General features: G+C 43.7%; 1 protein-coding gene across 2 annotated transcripts in view; it reads right to left on the bottom strand.

Moving 5' to 3' along the window:
• LOC140718199 (ephrin type-B receptor 2) overlaps nucleotides 1–17,269 on the bottom strand; it is a 443,811-nt gene that overhangs the window by 135,827 nt on the left and 290,715 nt on the right. The gene's annotated exons all lie outside the window — the stretch shown is intronic.

The raw sequence follows: 17,269 nt of genomic DNA, 5'->3' as shown, positions 1-17,269 counted from the left end.
GAAATTCTTCCTCATCTCCTTCCAATGTCCCCTTAATCTGAGACCATGCTGTCTGCCTCTTAAATGAAACACCTTCTCAGTATTTACAAGGTCCACACCCCAAGTATCTCACGTGTTTCAATAAGATTGTCTCCCTTTCTTCTGAACTCAAATGAGTAGAATTCCAACAGATAGGTCTTCTATAAAGGAGGGAAGAAAAAAAAGACAGGGAGAGACCTGTACTGATAAAATATAAGGGACATTTCTCTGGCTGTGAATGATAATCCAAACATGTACTTTACCCCTCTGGTGCCATGGTCAAGAAAACGTCAGTGGCTGGGTGGGTATTCAGGACAGGAGGGGGGACAGCCAGTGATCACGTTACAAATTGGTACCAACAACACAGGTATGAAAAGGGAGTGAAATCCTGCAAGATTTACAGTTAAGAGCTAAATTACAAAGCAAGACTTCACAGGCAGTTATCTGCAGGTTAACCTTTATTGAATCCAACATGATGACTCCCAAGTCCCTTTGTATTTTGAATTTTCTCCCTGCTTAGAAAATAGTCTATGCCTTTACTCCCTCTACCAATGTGCATGACCATATACTTCACTACACTACATTCCAGCTGCCACTTCTTTTGCCCTTTTCCCAATCTGTCCAGCTCTTACTGCAGATTCTCTGCTTCGTTGACAGAACCTGCCCCTTCACCCATGTTCATATTGTCCACAGTCACAAATTCTGTCATTCAATTTATTGACATATACCATGAAAAGAAGCAGTTCCAACACCTTCCCCTGCAGAACACCACTAGTACCAGCAGCCAAGCATGAAGGACTCCTTTATTTCCACTCTCTGCCTCCTGCCAGTTGGTCAATCTCCTATCCATGATAGCACCTTTCCTGTAATACCATGGGCTTTTATCTTGTTAAGCAGCCTTGTGTGCAGATCCTTGTCAAAGGCCTTCCGAAGATCCAAGTAAAAACATCCACTGACTTTCCTTTGTTTATCCTGCCTGTTACTTCCTTAAAGAATTCCAACAGATTTGTCATGCACTATTTCCTCTTAAGGAAAACATGCTGACTTTGGCCTATTTTATCATATAACTATTGTTACGTATCCCGTAACTGGATCACTTACCAGCAAAGATAGAGAGGTCCACTGAAGTCTGATGGTACCATTTTTAAACCGTTTTTATTTATAAAGGGGCACAAAAGGAAGGTTAATACAAACAATCAGATACCATAAGTCGTCAATACTCAATCTAAAGTGCAGGTATAGTAATGATCAATCAGAAATAAGCTCTATCGTTGTCTAGGGGGATAATATCTTGTCCATTTGGAAAAATATAACAGTCATTCAAAAAGTCGACAGGCTTCAGCCTTCTGGGAACCGCTGAGTTTCCCGTGTTGGGGAGAGAGAGAGAGAGAGAGGTTGGTGAGAAAAGGAACACGTGCCCAGGTCCTTCCGAAGCAACGCGGTGGAATCAGGAGAGCAGGCTTTCCTGTTGTTAGTTAAAAGCGATTGTCCGTGATTCCAGCTACAGACTCCCGATTTGGAATCTAACGCACGTGGCTTCCTTCAAGATGGCTTCCCGCTACGACGGGAGCGCTATCGTGTCTCCTTGGTGCGTCTGCCGGGGCCGTCTCCCCCCAGACCCTCCTTTATACTTCCTCACGAGATCGCAGGTGTCAATCTCTCTCTCTCAACCAGCCCACTTTGCCCGAGGGCTTTACACGTGGTCTTCATGAGACAATAGCCAGGGTCGCTTTATTCTGCTTCCCGGGGGAATGTGGTCTTCAGCATGTCTCCCTCTCTCTTGGGTCATTGACACCCCCCCCTTCACTAGGGCTCTTGCGATTCTCGCAAAGGAGGGGGCTGGTATCATAACACCTCCCCGCTTAAAAGTTTTTTTTACCAGCGGTTAAAAAAACAGTGGTATAGAGTCTTACAGGATTTCTTTTATTTAACCTACCACCATACACAAACTTTTCTTTTCACAGAGTACTACTGTTATACATTCAAGTCAGTACCTAAACAGTTAACGATTACAGTGTCCCTTTCTTTAATATCTTAACATCGCGTACCGTACTGAAAATCTTGTAGCATCAGACTTCAATTAACCGTCGCCTCTTTTTCGGGGAGTCCCCCCATGGGAAACTTGAGTAATTTGGCGTGGTGAACTCCCGCCCGTCTCGTTCATCGGGGTCATCTTATCAACACCACTTAGACCATTTCCACCCAATTCTGTAATGTTACCCAGGCGGCTAGCCCTTTTGTCAGGACCATGCAGGCCGATGGGTTTCCATTCGAACCTTTCCCTCAGGCCGCATTTAAATTTTGGCTCTTGCACAGCGCGCTCTTGAATAACAACAGCGTGTGGGGCACCTTTATATTCCAAATCAACCTGTAATCGATGCGCAGGCACCGCGTTACCAAGCCATCGTTTCTGTAGCCCGGTTGCTTCTTCTGACACCAATCTAAACTTTAAATTTTCTTCATTTGCTTTGGGAACTACAAACCTCCCGTTCCCTTCAATAACAATGTTTATTCCCCCATGGTCGAGTTCCACTTTAAGGTTCACCACCCCTTCGTGTACCAACACCTGGGAACCCTCCCTTCCCCCAATTACCAGGGTTAACCCTGTCTTCACTAAACCCAGTCCATCTGACCCACAGGGACGGCATTCCTTTTCAACTGAATCAAATACCTTAGACTTGTTCTGAGCTCCATTACTAGGTTCAGTACCACGTGCATCCATATCTTGGACACACTCAAACGGGACATCTGCCTCTCCCAGGCTTTCAATACCCGTACCCTTTTCAGATTCTAAATTCCCCTGATCCTCCCAGTTCCTCTCTGGGCAACTCCCTTCCGGAGTAAATTCAACCCCGCGGGCTGAAACAACCTCGTCTGCCAACCCAGCGGACCTCTCCAAGGTAATGGCATCCTTTTCATCTAGGACTGACTTCATCTCATTATCGGGAACACCTTGATAACTCTCAACTTCTTCAAACAGGGCTGCCACCCCCGACAGATCATCCATGTCCAACTCTGGACCTTTTAACAGCTTTTCCCGTCTCTCATCTTTATTTCCTACCTCTAGGACCTTTCTCTTCGCTAAGGGAAGACCTCGCTCCTCTCCCTTAACCCCTTTCACTTTACTACTCTTCGGTTTACCACCCTCAGAACCCTCGTGGTACAGGGTCGGTAGGACCGTCTCGGCCAAATCAATACTGGCCAGATTTAAACTGCTCGCTTGCTCAGCTGCCTTTCTCAACAGGCTGCGAATGCTCGTGCCTGTGGTACAGACTGGAGATGTGAGGGGCGGGGCTGCAATCCTCACAGGCTGTTTGAGCCGCTTCCAGACTTGCCCCCCGGCTAAATCATTTCCGAGGAGAATGTCCGCGTCAGTTCTCGGGAATTCTGCTGGCACCCCTATTTTGACTGGTCCAGATACCAGCTCACAATCCATAATTACCTGATGTAGGGGCACCATTTCTATTCTTGTACCTATCCCCTTCACGGCGACCATTCCCCTTCTCCGACCGAAATCTAGTATCTCACGGCGGATCAACGACAGCTCCGCCCCGGTGTCTCGCCAGATTCGGATGGGAGTGGGTGGGTCTCCCCCCCTTCACGGACACGGTTCCGGGTGACAGCCAGGACTCTGACCCTTCTCGTACTCTGTCTACCCGGGGCTCTCTCGTCGATTTACTGATTACCACGGCACACCCGATAGGGACCGCTGCTCTCCCTGTTTCTGGCTCCTTTCTCGGAGCAAAGCACCTAGAGGCAATATGTCCTCCCTTCCCACAATTAGAACAGGTCAAGCCCGGAAATCTCGGGCCGCCTGGCTTTTCCCCCCTCGACCTTACCACTAACTCCCGGCGGGACCTCTACCTCAGCCGGCGGACTTACCCTACCGTTCCGACGGTCTCTCGGGTAACTTTTTGGCGAGGAGAACTTTATCCTGTGGGTTAGGGCATATTCATCTGCGAACCTAGCAATTTCTGAGATGGACTTATTCGCCTTCTCATTCAAGTACATCCGGATCTCCTCCGGAACACACCCTTTTAATTCCTCGATCAGAAATAACTTCCTGATACGCCCATAATCCCCATCCACCTGTTCCGCGGTGCACCAACGGTCCAAGAGCACACCCTTTTCATAGGCTAGTTCGGTATACGTTTGATTCCACCCTTTCTGTAAATTTCTGAACCTTTGTCTATACACTTCAGGTATTGGTCGTAACTCCGGAGAATGGCCTCTTTTACTTTGGAATAATTTTCCGCTCCCCCTTCCTCGACAGCCAAGGTCGCGTATGCTCGTTGTGCCTTCCCCTTTAACACACTTTGTAACAACACCACCCACTGCTCTTTGGGCCACTTTTGATTTACTGCCACCTTTTCAAAAAGCAAGAAATAACTATCAACACCCGACTCTTCGAATGGAGGTACTACCCTCAACTCCCGACTAACATTAAACCTCTCCTCTCGATCTAACCCTAGATCTCTTCGCTCCTTCTTTAACTTCTCCACCTCCAAGTCATGTTCCCTCTGTTCTCGTCTCTCCTCATACTCTCTTTGCTTTTCAGCTCGTTCCTTCTCTTTCTCGGCTACTTCTAGCTCTTTTAGCTGAATTTCAAGCTGTCTTTGCTTTTCAGCTTGGTCCCGTTTCACCTCTAACTCCTTTATGTGGAACGCCTGCTCCCTTTCTTTCTCAGCCCTTTCTTTCTCTCTCTCAGCCGCTTCCAGCTGCTTCATTTTAAGTTCATGTTCCAACTTTAATTTCTCCAACTCTAGCTGATCCATTCCACTCGCTGGTACTTTTTCAGGGATATTTTCCAAGACCCCAGCTTCAAACACCTTCTTCCCAATGTAATACTGAGTTATGGCCCCTCGCACCTCCCGCTTTTTCATGGACGACCTCACTTCTGTGAGGTCCAATCCCTTTGCCAAATTTAACAAGTCTGATTTGGTGGCCGCCTCTAGCGCTTCTACAGTCGGGTTTTTCATAAATTCATCCACGTCCATCTTTGCTGGTTTCCCATCTGGCTACCCGCGTACCAGATCCAATTTATTTTATGTATTTATTTTTAAACCCAATTCACTGCCCTCCCAATTAGGTTTCAAATCCCAAGATGAGGCACCCACGTTGTTACGTATCCCGTAACTGGATCACTTACCAGCAAAGATAGAGAGGTCCACTGAAGTCTGATGGTACCATTTTTAAACCGTTTTTATTTATAAAGGGGCACAAAAGGAAGGTTAATACAAACAATCAGATACCATAAGTCGTCAATACTCAATCTAAAGTGCAGGTATAGTAATGATCAATCAGAAATAAGCTCTATCGTTGTCTAGGGGGATAATATCTTGTCCATTTGGAAAAATATAACAGTCATTCAAAAAGTCAACAGGCTTCAGCCTTCTGGGAACCGCTGAGTTTCCCGTGTTGGAGAGAGAGGTTGGTGAAAAAAGGAACACGTGCCCAGGTCCTTCTGAAGCAACGCGGTGGAATCAGGAGAGCAGGCTTTCCTGTAGTTAGTTAAAAGCGATTGTCCGTGATTCCAGCCACAGACTCCCGATTTGGAATCTAACGCACGTGGCTTCCTTCAAGATGGCTTCCCGCTACGACGGGATCGCTATCGTGTCTCCTTGGTGCATCTGCCGGGGCTGTCCCCCCCCAGACCCTCCTTTATACTTCCTCACGAGATCGCAGGTGTCAATCTCTCTCTCAACCAGCCCACTTTGCCCAAGGGCTTTACACGTGGTCTTCATGAGACAATAGCCAGGGTCACTTTATTCTGCTTCCCGGGGGAACGTGGTCTTCAGCACGTCTCCCTCTCTCTTGGGTCATTGACCCCCCCCCCCCCCTTCACTAGGGCTCTTGCGATTCTCGCAAAGGAGGGGGCTGGTATCATAACACTATAAAGCCATATAACAATTACAGCACGGAAACAGGCCATCTCAGCCCTTCTAGTCCATGCCGAATGCTTACTCTCACCTAGTCCCACTGGCCCGCACTCAGCCCATAACCCTCAATTCCTTTCCTGTCCATATACCTATCCAATTTTACTTTAAATGACAGTACCGAACCTGCTTCTACCACTTCTACTGGAAGCTCATTCCACACAGCTACCACTCTCCGAGTAAAGAAATTCCCCCTTGTGCTACCCTTAAACTTTTGCCCCCTAACTCTCAACTCATGTCCTCTTGTTTTTAATCTCCCCTACTCTCAATGGAAAAAGCCTATCCATGTCAACTCTATCTATCCCCCTCATAATTTTAAATACCTCCATCAAGTCCTCCCTCAACCTTCTACGCTCCAAAGAATAAAGACCTAACTTGTTCAACCTTTCCCTGTAACTTAGGTGCTGAAACCCAGGTAACATTCTAGTAAATCTTCTCTGTGCTCTCTCTATTTTGTTGACATCTTTCCTATAATTATGTGCTTCCAAGTACCCCTCTTCTCTTCTTACAGCTTTTTAGAAATTGCCTTCTGTTGATTTTTAAACACTTCCCAATCCTCAAACTTCCCACTAATTTTAGCTATATGATATAGCTCTTTTGTTTTTATGCTATATTTGACTTCCCTCCTCAGCCACGGTTGCCTCATCTTCTTTACCTTTGGGGTGTATCTATCCTATGCCTTCCAAATTGCTCCCACAAACTCCAGCCATTGCTGTTCTGCCATCATCCCTGCTAGTGTCACCTTCCTATCAACTTTGGCCAGCTCATGCCTCTGTAATTCCCTTTACTCCACTCTAATAGTCATATATCTGATTTTAACTTTTCCCTCTCAAACTGCAAGGCAAATTCTATCATCTTCTGATCACGCCTCCTAAAGGTTCCTTTACCTTAATCCAATCTGGTTCATTACACAACACCTAAACAAGAATTTCCTTTCACCTCTTGAGCTCAACTACAATCTGCTCTAAAAAGCCATCTCATAGTCATTGTACAAATTCTGTGTCTTGGGTTCCAAAATCAGCACCAACCTGGTTTTTCCTATGCATCTGCATATTGAAATCCCCCAAGACTTCTGTACCATTGCCCTTTTGACATGCATTTTCTAATTTCCATTGTAATTAGTATCCCATATCTTGGCTATTATTTGGAGGCTTGTATATAACTTCCATCAGGGTCTTTATACCCCTGCAGTTAACTGTACCCACAAGGATTCCTCATCTTCTGATCCTATGTCACCTCTTTCTAAGGGTTTGATTTCATTTTTTACCAACAGAGCCACCCCACCCTCTTTACCTACCTGCCTGTCCTTTCGATACAATGTGTATCCATGGATGTTAAACACCCAGCTGTAATCTCTTTTAACTCTGACACAATGATACCTAGAACACCCTACCTGCCAATCTCTATCTGGGCAAGTCCATCTCCCTTATTCTGTACACTGCACACATTCAAATGTAACATCTTCAGTCCTGTATTCACCACCCTTTTCGATTTGCCCCCTATCATATACTTCCACTCATCTAACTGACTGCAACTTTGCTCTGTCACCTGACCATCCTTCCTCAGTCTCACTACACACAGCAGTTGCACACCAACTATCTCATCCTCACTCAGTTCCTATACCCTTACCAACTTATTTTAAAACCATATAACAATCACAGCACAGAAACAGGCCATCTCGGCCCTCCTAGTCCGTGCCGAACTCTTAATCTCACCTAGTCCCACCTACCCGCACTCAGCCCATAACCCTCCACTCCTTTCCTGTCCATATACCTATCCAATTTTACCTTAAATGACACAACTGAACTGGCCTCTACTACTTCTACAGGAAGAGTTTGAGCAAACTTGCTCACAAGGATATTTTCTCTCCTTCCTTGAAGATGTATGTTCTATGTAATGGAGCTAGTTCAGAGAAAACTCACCAGTCTGAGCTGGGGGTGGGGGGTGGGAGCAGGACTACAGTATCAAGAGAGATTGCATTGATAAGCTTCTGTTCACCGCAGTGTAGAATAATGGGAGATCATCTCATAGACAGCTACAAAATTCTAACAGGACTGGATAGATTAGATGTTGCCAATGGCTATGGAAACAGTATGAGGGTAAGGGTTCAGACTTTAAAGACCAAGAAAAGGATTGCATCTGTTGAAGATCAGCTGGCTTCCATGTGGTCATGGGTTACATATAAAATGGAGATGAATTGCTGTGGACAAATTGACTTGAGGAGGATGTGCTGGGAATCAGAAAGATGGTTCTGTGTGTGGTCAGAGTTCGTGATGGAAGTTGTGGGGTGCTCAGGGTCCAGAAACATGGTTAAGTATGTGGGAAGACCCATGGGTAGCAACGTGGTTAGATGTCAAGGAGACTAGACTATGTTAATGCCCATCTTGGCATTGTCACAGAAGCCATCCTCGATTCACACAAACAAAACCTGACAGAGGCTCAAGTTTATGAAGAGCATCAAGGCCTGAATGTATAAATACTTTTTCAGTCTGAAGACATTGTTAAATTTACTTTGTTTCACTCTGAATGTGTTGTTCTGCTTGGAAGGAGACTCTGATGCAAAACCATTTACTTATATTGACCTTCAAGTGGCTAGACAAAGATTCAGCAACACTGTAGGGGATGCTTCAAAGGGCATCAGTAATGACTGCTGTTATTCATACCAGCGGACATCAACTTTTTGAAGTGTTGCTTCCTCAGAAATTTTTTGTGATTATGATAGACCTCTTGAAGCTGAACACAAATATAATTTTAGACTACCTGTACCATATAGGAATTTGGAGAAACAAGAAATTAACTTTTATTGCAAATAATGTGTTTAATTGCATAACGGTGCTGACGCTTTGTAATAGTTCTACTAAGCTAAAAATGTTTTGTTGATGATTTTCATTTGTAGTCAGTGTCTGAGGCTTCTTGCTTAAGTGTCCAACAATAATCAGCTAGCATTGATGGATTTCAGTTGCTCTGTTCTGTTTCTCCATGATAGCAATGTTCTGGTGAAACCTTTCACCGTGCACATCACTGGCAGCGCCAAGATTTGCAGGGAAGAAGTATAAATAGGAATGTAGAAAACGAATCTTTAGTAACATGTTGCACTTCATGATTTTGGATGCCTGAAGCATGTAGTTAACCAGCAGCATGTAGTTTGGTGCTTGTAGTTGCCAAGAAAATTTTCAATAACCTCCATCTGTTTGGTCCCACTATAAGTTTCTTTGAATAACCTGTTTGATTTGTGGACAAAGAAAAGTGCCTTCCTTTATCTTGGTATCAGTTATTCTGGGAAACATCTGTCTCGAGTATCAAACTCCTTCATGGAAAATCTTGTGCCTGGTGACAGTAGATTCTATCAAACCCAAGCCTCTGACCAGGTCATTTAACTTAGATTGAGTTATCAGATGAGGCTCACTCAACATAAAAGGTTCAGTACTGTATCAGTGTGGTTCGTGCAACATGGCATTTTTGTCTGCCTCCTCTAAACTCCATGTCTCTGGTGACTTCGGTACTAGAACACTTTCGTCATGTGGCACAGAGGTCTCAAAGCTGAAGGGAGATTGGGATATTCCATGGATTTCTTGTTTTCCCAGAGAAACCAGACACACTGTTCAGACAAAAGTAACGGTCTGTCACATGATCCTTCTACTCTCGCTACTTCATCAGGACTGCAAATGTCATTGACTTCTGAGTACCTCTGAGCCAACTCTAAGATTGACAGTGCTTGTTGTGCAACAAGTATGAGGAGCCCAGGGTTTGTCTTGGTCATCAATTTTACACTCAAAGCGGAGTTCTTTAATAAGAGAAGTTGTGCTCCTTCTTTGAGATTTAAGCACATACTTGCCAATGTATTGCAGCTGTTGGAACACTGGCAAGACATTTTGCTAACACAAATACTCCTGAAAATACAATTACTTTATTCCAATGAGTGCACACAATAGGCTATGAATGTAGAGCATTCGCACCACATGATCACTAACTCTATATGTAAACACAATGCAGAGAACGACGCAGTGTGTGAGAGGCTTTTATAGTCTTTCTAAAACCCGTTCTACCATGCAGCATCCACCCTACCTAAGCACGCCTAGATAAGATAGAAAACTTTTCAACTTACAATGTGGGCAACATTTTAATTGACTTGAATTGTGAATTGAAATTAGAAATATAGGTGATTTTAAAAAAAGATGCATGATAGGAAAAATTTCTGGTGATTTTCATATTCAGCAGCACAAAGTCCATAAGATACACCCTAAAGTATTCATGATGCAAAATCTTTGTTGTCAGGGGTTCATGAATTCAGCAAATGATTTATCTCTTCCAATGCATTTTCCTGTATCTTTGTCCTTTTTCTTTTCCTCTTTTGACTAATGTTCCAAACACTGCTGAAACTGCAGGTAACATCTGTAGCAGTTAAAGAATTTGAGTTGGGCCTCAGTTCTGTTCAACTGGCTGGAGTGAATGCAGGCAACAATGCTAGGAGTTATTCTACAGTTGGATGGAGTCCTTTATCTACCTTATAAACAATGTAGACTACTTTTGGGGCAGCAAAGATACAACTTACCATTCTTCAACCAAATTCCTGCTTCTGGAACTTGAGAAGTACATCAGTAAATTCTCCCCATGTTCCTACACTGTTAATCAGATACCAGAATACTGTAGATCAGACTACCCACTGTCCCCTGGAAGACTGATGATCTGATACTGTCCTAAACAGAGTCTGTTGTGCTGGAATAGTCCAAGGCAAGTATTTGTTCTTAAGTAGTTCTTTGAAATTCAGTGGAACTTGATCTGCAGATATCTGATGTATTAAAGCTGGGAAGAAGCTCCCTTCCACCTGGTTGAGCAAACAAGTCATCAGGATTAAGAGGTATCTGACAACCTTTAGTTCTCTGCTGATTGTTATCTTATTATCTCCAGGGATCCTAATGGTGCCATCTGTCTTCACTGCAGGAACAAATGGTTCGATAATATTGTTTCCCACTGACATAGTGTTTCTGCTCCAGCCAATTCTGTTATATTGTACAGTACAGATTGCACTTTGATTAACTGAGATGCTGCTATGAATTCTACAAAAATCATCACTAACCCCCTCAGAGAAGATCAGCGATACAAATACTTTGTGTCTCTCCTCAATCTACACCTGTTTTTGAGAGAGGAGAGACACAGAGTAAACAGGAGAGGAAGCTTTTCATCATTTCACACTCCCTGTTATCATGATTCTTCCCCAGTGTGGGCAGAGAAGAAAGTGGGTAGTTCCTTGAGCTTCACTCTACCATCTGACCAATGTAACAGATTCCTGACTGAACATCGTGTGTAGTGCAAAAGCTGTATCAATTATCATTGACAGTATCTTTACTTCTGTAAGTACGGATTTATAGACAGGTTCAGTAGGCTTTTAACATTATGATCAATGTACACAATCTATCTAGATCACCACCTTCTTCACAATATTCATGAGTAAATTCCTGTCAGTGTTCTTCTCAATTAGCTTCACACCGCTGTGGTGCTGCTTTGCTTTTAGGCAAACTGTTGTCTGTTAAGTCTTGAAACTACATTGTGCCATCTGACTCTGTGTCTGCACTAATTAGCTTGGTGTTGTTGTTGGCGCAATGATAACAACTCCTCTTCAGTAATCTTTCCTTTCTCCCAAAATGCCCCAAGCTCGACCCCCAATTCAATAACACCCAGCGTCTTCACTGGGACAGCTGCTATGCTTGTTTGATCATGTCTCCATTTCCTGGACTAAATTAAATGCTCATTTTACAATGCAGCTTCCCCTCACTGAGTGAGCTTGTGTGGGTTCAGCAATTCCTCTCAAACTGGCCACAGGGCCTCCAGCAGTTTCCTCCACGTGCAGATGTCAGTAGTTAAAATTACACTGTTGCAGGAGTAGGGGTGAGGCACTCATTTAACTATTAATTTTGAAGGTTTAACTTGACTAATGCTTTAATGTCTTGTTTCCTGATTTCACTGGAAGCAGCAAGGTGTTTATGGTATATCATAGTACAGATATCTGGAACAAAATGGATTATTTCTTACTTCCTATGATGTCAGTTGCAGCAAAGTTTTACATATTCAACTCCAGCTCACTGGAGAAAGGAAATAAAGTACTGGCTGTGGTCATTTTGACTTGCACTGTACCAGAACAAAATGAATGGAAACTCATCAGTGAATTATCTCAGTCTTCAGTAAGTCATGCTCCATGTTTCACAGCTCCAGAGTCCAAAGAATATCTCCTAGATTGCAGGCAACACTTCTGTAATCACTCTGGTTAGTGTCTACATCCTTGTCACTGGTTACTCTAACAGCCCCAATTCAGGATCTGCACAACTCCAGAAATAACATTCACAGCTCAATATTCCTGGATTTCAGTGCTTTAAGAGGGATAGAGAGGAGGGAAAAGGAGAGGAGGGGTGGCATTACTGGTCAGGGATACTATTACAGCTACAGAAAGGGTGGGTAATGTAGCAGGATCCTCTTTTGAGTCAGTATGGGTGGAAGTCAGGAACAGGAAGGGAGCAGTTACTCTACTGGGGTTATTTTATAGGCCCCCTGGTAGCAGCAGAGATAGAGGAGCAGATTGGGAGGCAGATTTTGGAAAGGTGCAAAAATAACAGGGTTGTTATCATGGGTGACTTCTCTAATATTGATTGACACTTGATTAATTCCAAGGGTTTAGATGGGGCAGAGTTTGTTAAGTGTGTCCAGGATGGATTCCTGTCACAGTATGTTGACAGGTCAACTAGGGGGAATGCCATACTAGATCTAGTATTAGGTAACAAACTGGGTCAGGTCACAGATCTGTCAGTGGGTGAGCATCTGGGGGGACAGTGATCACCGCTCCCTGACCTTTAGCATTATCATGGAAAAGGACAGAATCAGAGGACAGGAAAATTTTCAATTGGGGAAGGGCAAATTATGAGGCTATAAGGCTAGAACTTGTGGGTGTGAATTGGGATGATATTTTTGCAGGGAAATGTACTATGGACATGTGGTTAATGTTTAAGGATCTCTTGCAGGATGTTAGGGATAAATTTGTCCCTGTGAGGAAGATAAAGAATGGTAGGGTGAAGGAACCATGGGTGACAAGTGAGGTGGAAAATCTAGTCAGGTGGAAGAAGGCAGCATACATGAGGTTTAGGAAGCAAGGATCAGATGGGTCTATTGAGGAATATAGGGTAGCAAGAAAGGAGCTTATGAAGGGGCTGAGAAGAGCAAGAAGGGGGCATGAGAAGGCCTTGGCGAGTAGGGTAAAGGAAAACCTCAAGGCATTCTTCAATTATGTGAAGAACAAAAGGATGACAGGAGTGAAGGTAGGACCGATTAGAGATAAAAGTGGGAAGATGTGCCTGGAGGCTGTGGAAGTGAGCAAGGTCCTCAATGAATACTTCTCTTCGGTATTCACCACTGAGAGGGAACTTGATGATGGTGAGGACAATATGAGTGAGTTTGATGTTCTGGAGTATGTTGATATTAAGTGAGAGGAGGTGTTGGAGTTGTTAAAATACATTAGGACGTTTAAGTCCCCGGGGCCTGACGGAATATTCCCCAGGCTGCTCCACGAGGTGAGGGAAGAGATTGCTGAACCTCTGGCTAGGATCTTAATGTCCTCGTTGTCCATGGGAATGGTACTGAAGGATTGGAGGGAGGCAAATGTTGTCCCCTTGTTCAAAAAAGGTAGTAGGGACAGTCCGGGTAATTATAGACCAGTGAGCCTTATGTCTGTGGTGAGAAAGCTGTTGGAAAAGATTCTTAGAGATAGGATCTATGGGCATTTAGAGAATCATGGTCTGATCAGGGACAGTCAGCATGGCTTTGTGAAAGGCAGATTGTGTCTAACAAGCCTGATAGAGTTCCTTGAGGAGGTGACCAGGCATATAGATGAGGGTAGTGCAGTGGATGTGATCTACATGGATTTTAGTAAGGCATTTGACAAGGTTCCACACGGTAGGCTTATTCAGAAAGTCAGAAGGCATGGGATCCAGGGAAGTTTGGCCAGGTGGATTCAGAATTGGCTTGCCTGCAGAAGTCAGAGGGCTGTGGTGGAGGGAGTACATTCAAATTGGAGGGTTGTGACTAGTGGTGTCCCACGAGGATTGGTTCTGGGACTTCTACTTTTCGTGATTTTTATTAACGACCTGGATGTGGGGGTAGAAGGGTGGGTTGGCAAGTTTGCAAACGACACAAAGGTTGGTGGTGTTGTAGATAGTGTAGAAGATTGTCGAAGATTGCAGAGAGACATTGATAGGATGCAGAAGTGGGCTGAAAAGTGGCAGATGGAGTTCAACCAAGGCACAGTACAAGGTAAATGGCAGGATACTTGGTAGTGTGGAGGAGCAGAGGGATCTGGGGGTACATGTCCACAGATCCCTCAAAGTTGCCTCACAGGTAGATAGGGTAGTTAAGAAAGCTTATGGGGTGTTAGCTTTCATAAGTCGAGGGATAGAGTTTAAGAGACACAATGTAATGATGCAGCTCTATAAAACTCTAGTTAGGCCACACTTGGAGTACTGTGTCCAGTTCTGGTTGCCTCACTATAGGAAGGATGTGGAAGTATTGGAAAGGGTACAGAGGAGATTTACCAGGATGCTGCCTGGTTTAGAGAGTATGGATTATGATCAGAGATTAAGGGAGCTAGGGCTTTACTCTTTGGAGAGAAGGAGGATGAGAGGAGACATGATAGAGGTGTACAAGATATTAAGAGGAATAGAGAGAGTGGACAGTCAGCACCTCTTCCCCAGGGCACCACTGCTCAGTACAAAAGGACATGGCTTTAAGGTAAGGGGAGGAAAGTTCAAGGGGGATAATAGAGGAAGATTTTTCACTCAAAGTGGTTGGTGCGTGGAATGGAGTCAGTGGTGGAGGCAGATACACTAGTGAAGTTTAAGAGACTACTAGACAGGTATATGGAGGAATTTAAGGAGGGGGTTATATGGGAGGCAGGGTCTGAGGGTCATTGTGGGCCAAAGGGCCTGTAATGTGCTGACTATTCTATAAAAAAAAAACCTTTTTGTGCCTAAATTGATGGTAAATTTCTAAAAAAAAAATACTCATGTGTCATGATAATTCTGAGCAGAGATATCACTGATTAATATATTTAACAATAAGTATGGATTTTTAAGGAAAAGCTTATTTATGTGCATTCATTGTTTAAAAGCATAACTGAGACAGATTGAAATAAATAAAGCATTTTAGAAAACCTATGAAAATTATTAAAATTCATTTTAAGATCGATTGAAATGTCCACAACTTCTAAACAGTATTGTTATTGTAACCATTTACTATCCAGATACTGATGTGCACACCAGATCTGTGAAGATTTCTGAACGTACCATCCAGCATCATGTGTTCTTGCAAATAAATAGCTGAAGCCAAGCAGGCATGAGACATTTCCTCTGAAAATTATTTGCTGCACACACAAAATACTGGAGGAACTCAGCAGGCCAGGCAGCATCTATGGGAAAGAGTATGGTCGATGTTTCAGGCCAAGACCCTTCTGAAGGGTCCCGGCCTGAGTTCCTCAAGCATTTTGTGTGTGTTGCTTGTGTTTCCACCATCTGTAAATTTTCCCTTGTTTGTCAAAATTATTTGCTCTTTCATTTGGCAGTATGGTAATCATTATTTATCTTTTTATTAAGTTGGGGTTTAAAGAATCAAAGGACAGCACATGGCAACAAAACTGGTGTCTGCCATCTTTGGCACATGTTCGATAGGCTTGTCACCCCTACCCTGGTCTCTCTTTCTCTTTACACTAACATCTTCGATGAATGTATTTTACAGCAGGTTCACGTTGACTCAAGTTAGAATTCACTGACCTACAGTTGTCATGGTTAGGTGCATGTTTTCTTCATTCCTGCACCATTGAGATGGGGGAATGGGATGTCTAATAAGAGGGAAGGTGGGAGGAAGGAAAACTTTTGAATGGCCAAACAGCAAAGACTGAGACATTCAGTGATATGTCTGAATGAATATTAAGTACAGAAAATCCTAAAACAATAGTTTTTTAAAAAGCTTTGATATAATTTTTTTCCATAACCAGTGCAGAGAAGGTTTACAAGGATGTTGCCAGGACATGAGAAACTGGGTTACAGAGAAAGGTTGAATAGGTTAGGACTTTATTCCCTGGAGTGTAGGAGAATGAGGGGTGATTTGATAGAGGTGTATAAAATTATGATAGAGTGAATGCATAGATAGTATAGATAGAGTGAATGCAAACAGGCTTTTTCCACTGAGGCTAGGGGAGAAAAAAAAAGAGGTAATGGGCTAAGGGTGAAGGGGGTAAAGTTTAACGGGTACATGGGGGGGGGGGTTTCTTCACACAGAGTGGTGGGAGTGTGGAATGAGCTGCCAGATGAAGTGGTGAATGTGGGCTCACTTTTGACATTTAAGAAAAACTTGGACAGGTACATGGACGAGAGGGGTTTGGAGGGATATGGTTCAGGTGCAGGTCAGTGGGACTAGGCAGAAAAATGGTTCTTCTCTGACACCTTGGTATTAGAGAAATGTCTTTACCCAGACTGTGGTGAGAATGTGGAACTCTAACAGTTCAGGGAATTTCATAAATGTAATTTTGTGAAATATTGTGAAACACAGGAAGAAGAATGGAACTGAAGGACAAGCAGCTGGAATCTGAGGAAGAAGACTGAGGAGATTGTGTGGAGTGTAGGTGAGGTCACAGACTGGTCCACCCCATGCTGTAAATTCTCTGTAAATGGTAACTTACAACATTCAATCATAAGTTGCTCTGTATTAAAACCAATTAACACCAGAAAGCAGATTAATGAAAACCACTTGTATGAATTTTGTGCAGAGCTATCACATGTGAAGGGTTTGAGTCCAATTCCCATGCAAGTCCAGCACTTTGGGAGCTGACCCTCACACGGCATTACAATTCATTCCTAACGTAGTCATTAACTGCCCATCATTTTTCACAGGTCCCATGGTGTCCACAAGCAGCATAGGCCATGGCTTACTGGTGCAGCCTTCACTCCTCATTTACAGTCAAACAACAGAGCAGTCAAGGTTCATATGTGAACTAAAGGAGTTGTACCAGGACATGTTTTATCATTACTGGTTCATGGATATTTATTTAGAGGTGTCACTCTTTAGTAAGCAGATATCACTGATAACTATCACTGCACCAATGGACCAGTTGTGGAAACTTATGCTCCCGTTCTCTGCTGTGTCTCTGCCAAACTGCTTCAGGGCCTTATCCACTGGCTCCACAACATGTAGCCCTCAATACCAAACAGTTTGCCCCTTTCCCCTCTCCACTGTCAACCACTTTTTATTGTTTCACCTCCCTGATTTCCCTCCCTCTTTTG

The sequence above is a fragment of the Hemitrygon akajei genome, chromosome 29 (assembly GCF_048418815.1).
Source record: "Hemitrygon akajei chromosome 29, sHemAka1.3, whole genome shotgun sequence".
Lineage (NCBI taxonomy): Eukaryota > Metazoa > Chordata > Chondrichthyes > Myliobatiformes > Dasyatidae > Hemitrygon > Hemitrygon akajei.
This window is presented reverse-complemented; position numbering and strand designations above follow the sequence as displayed.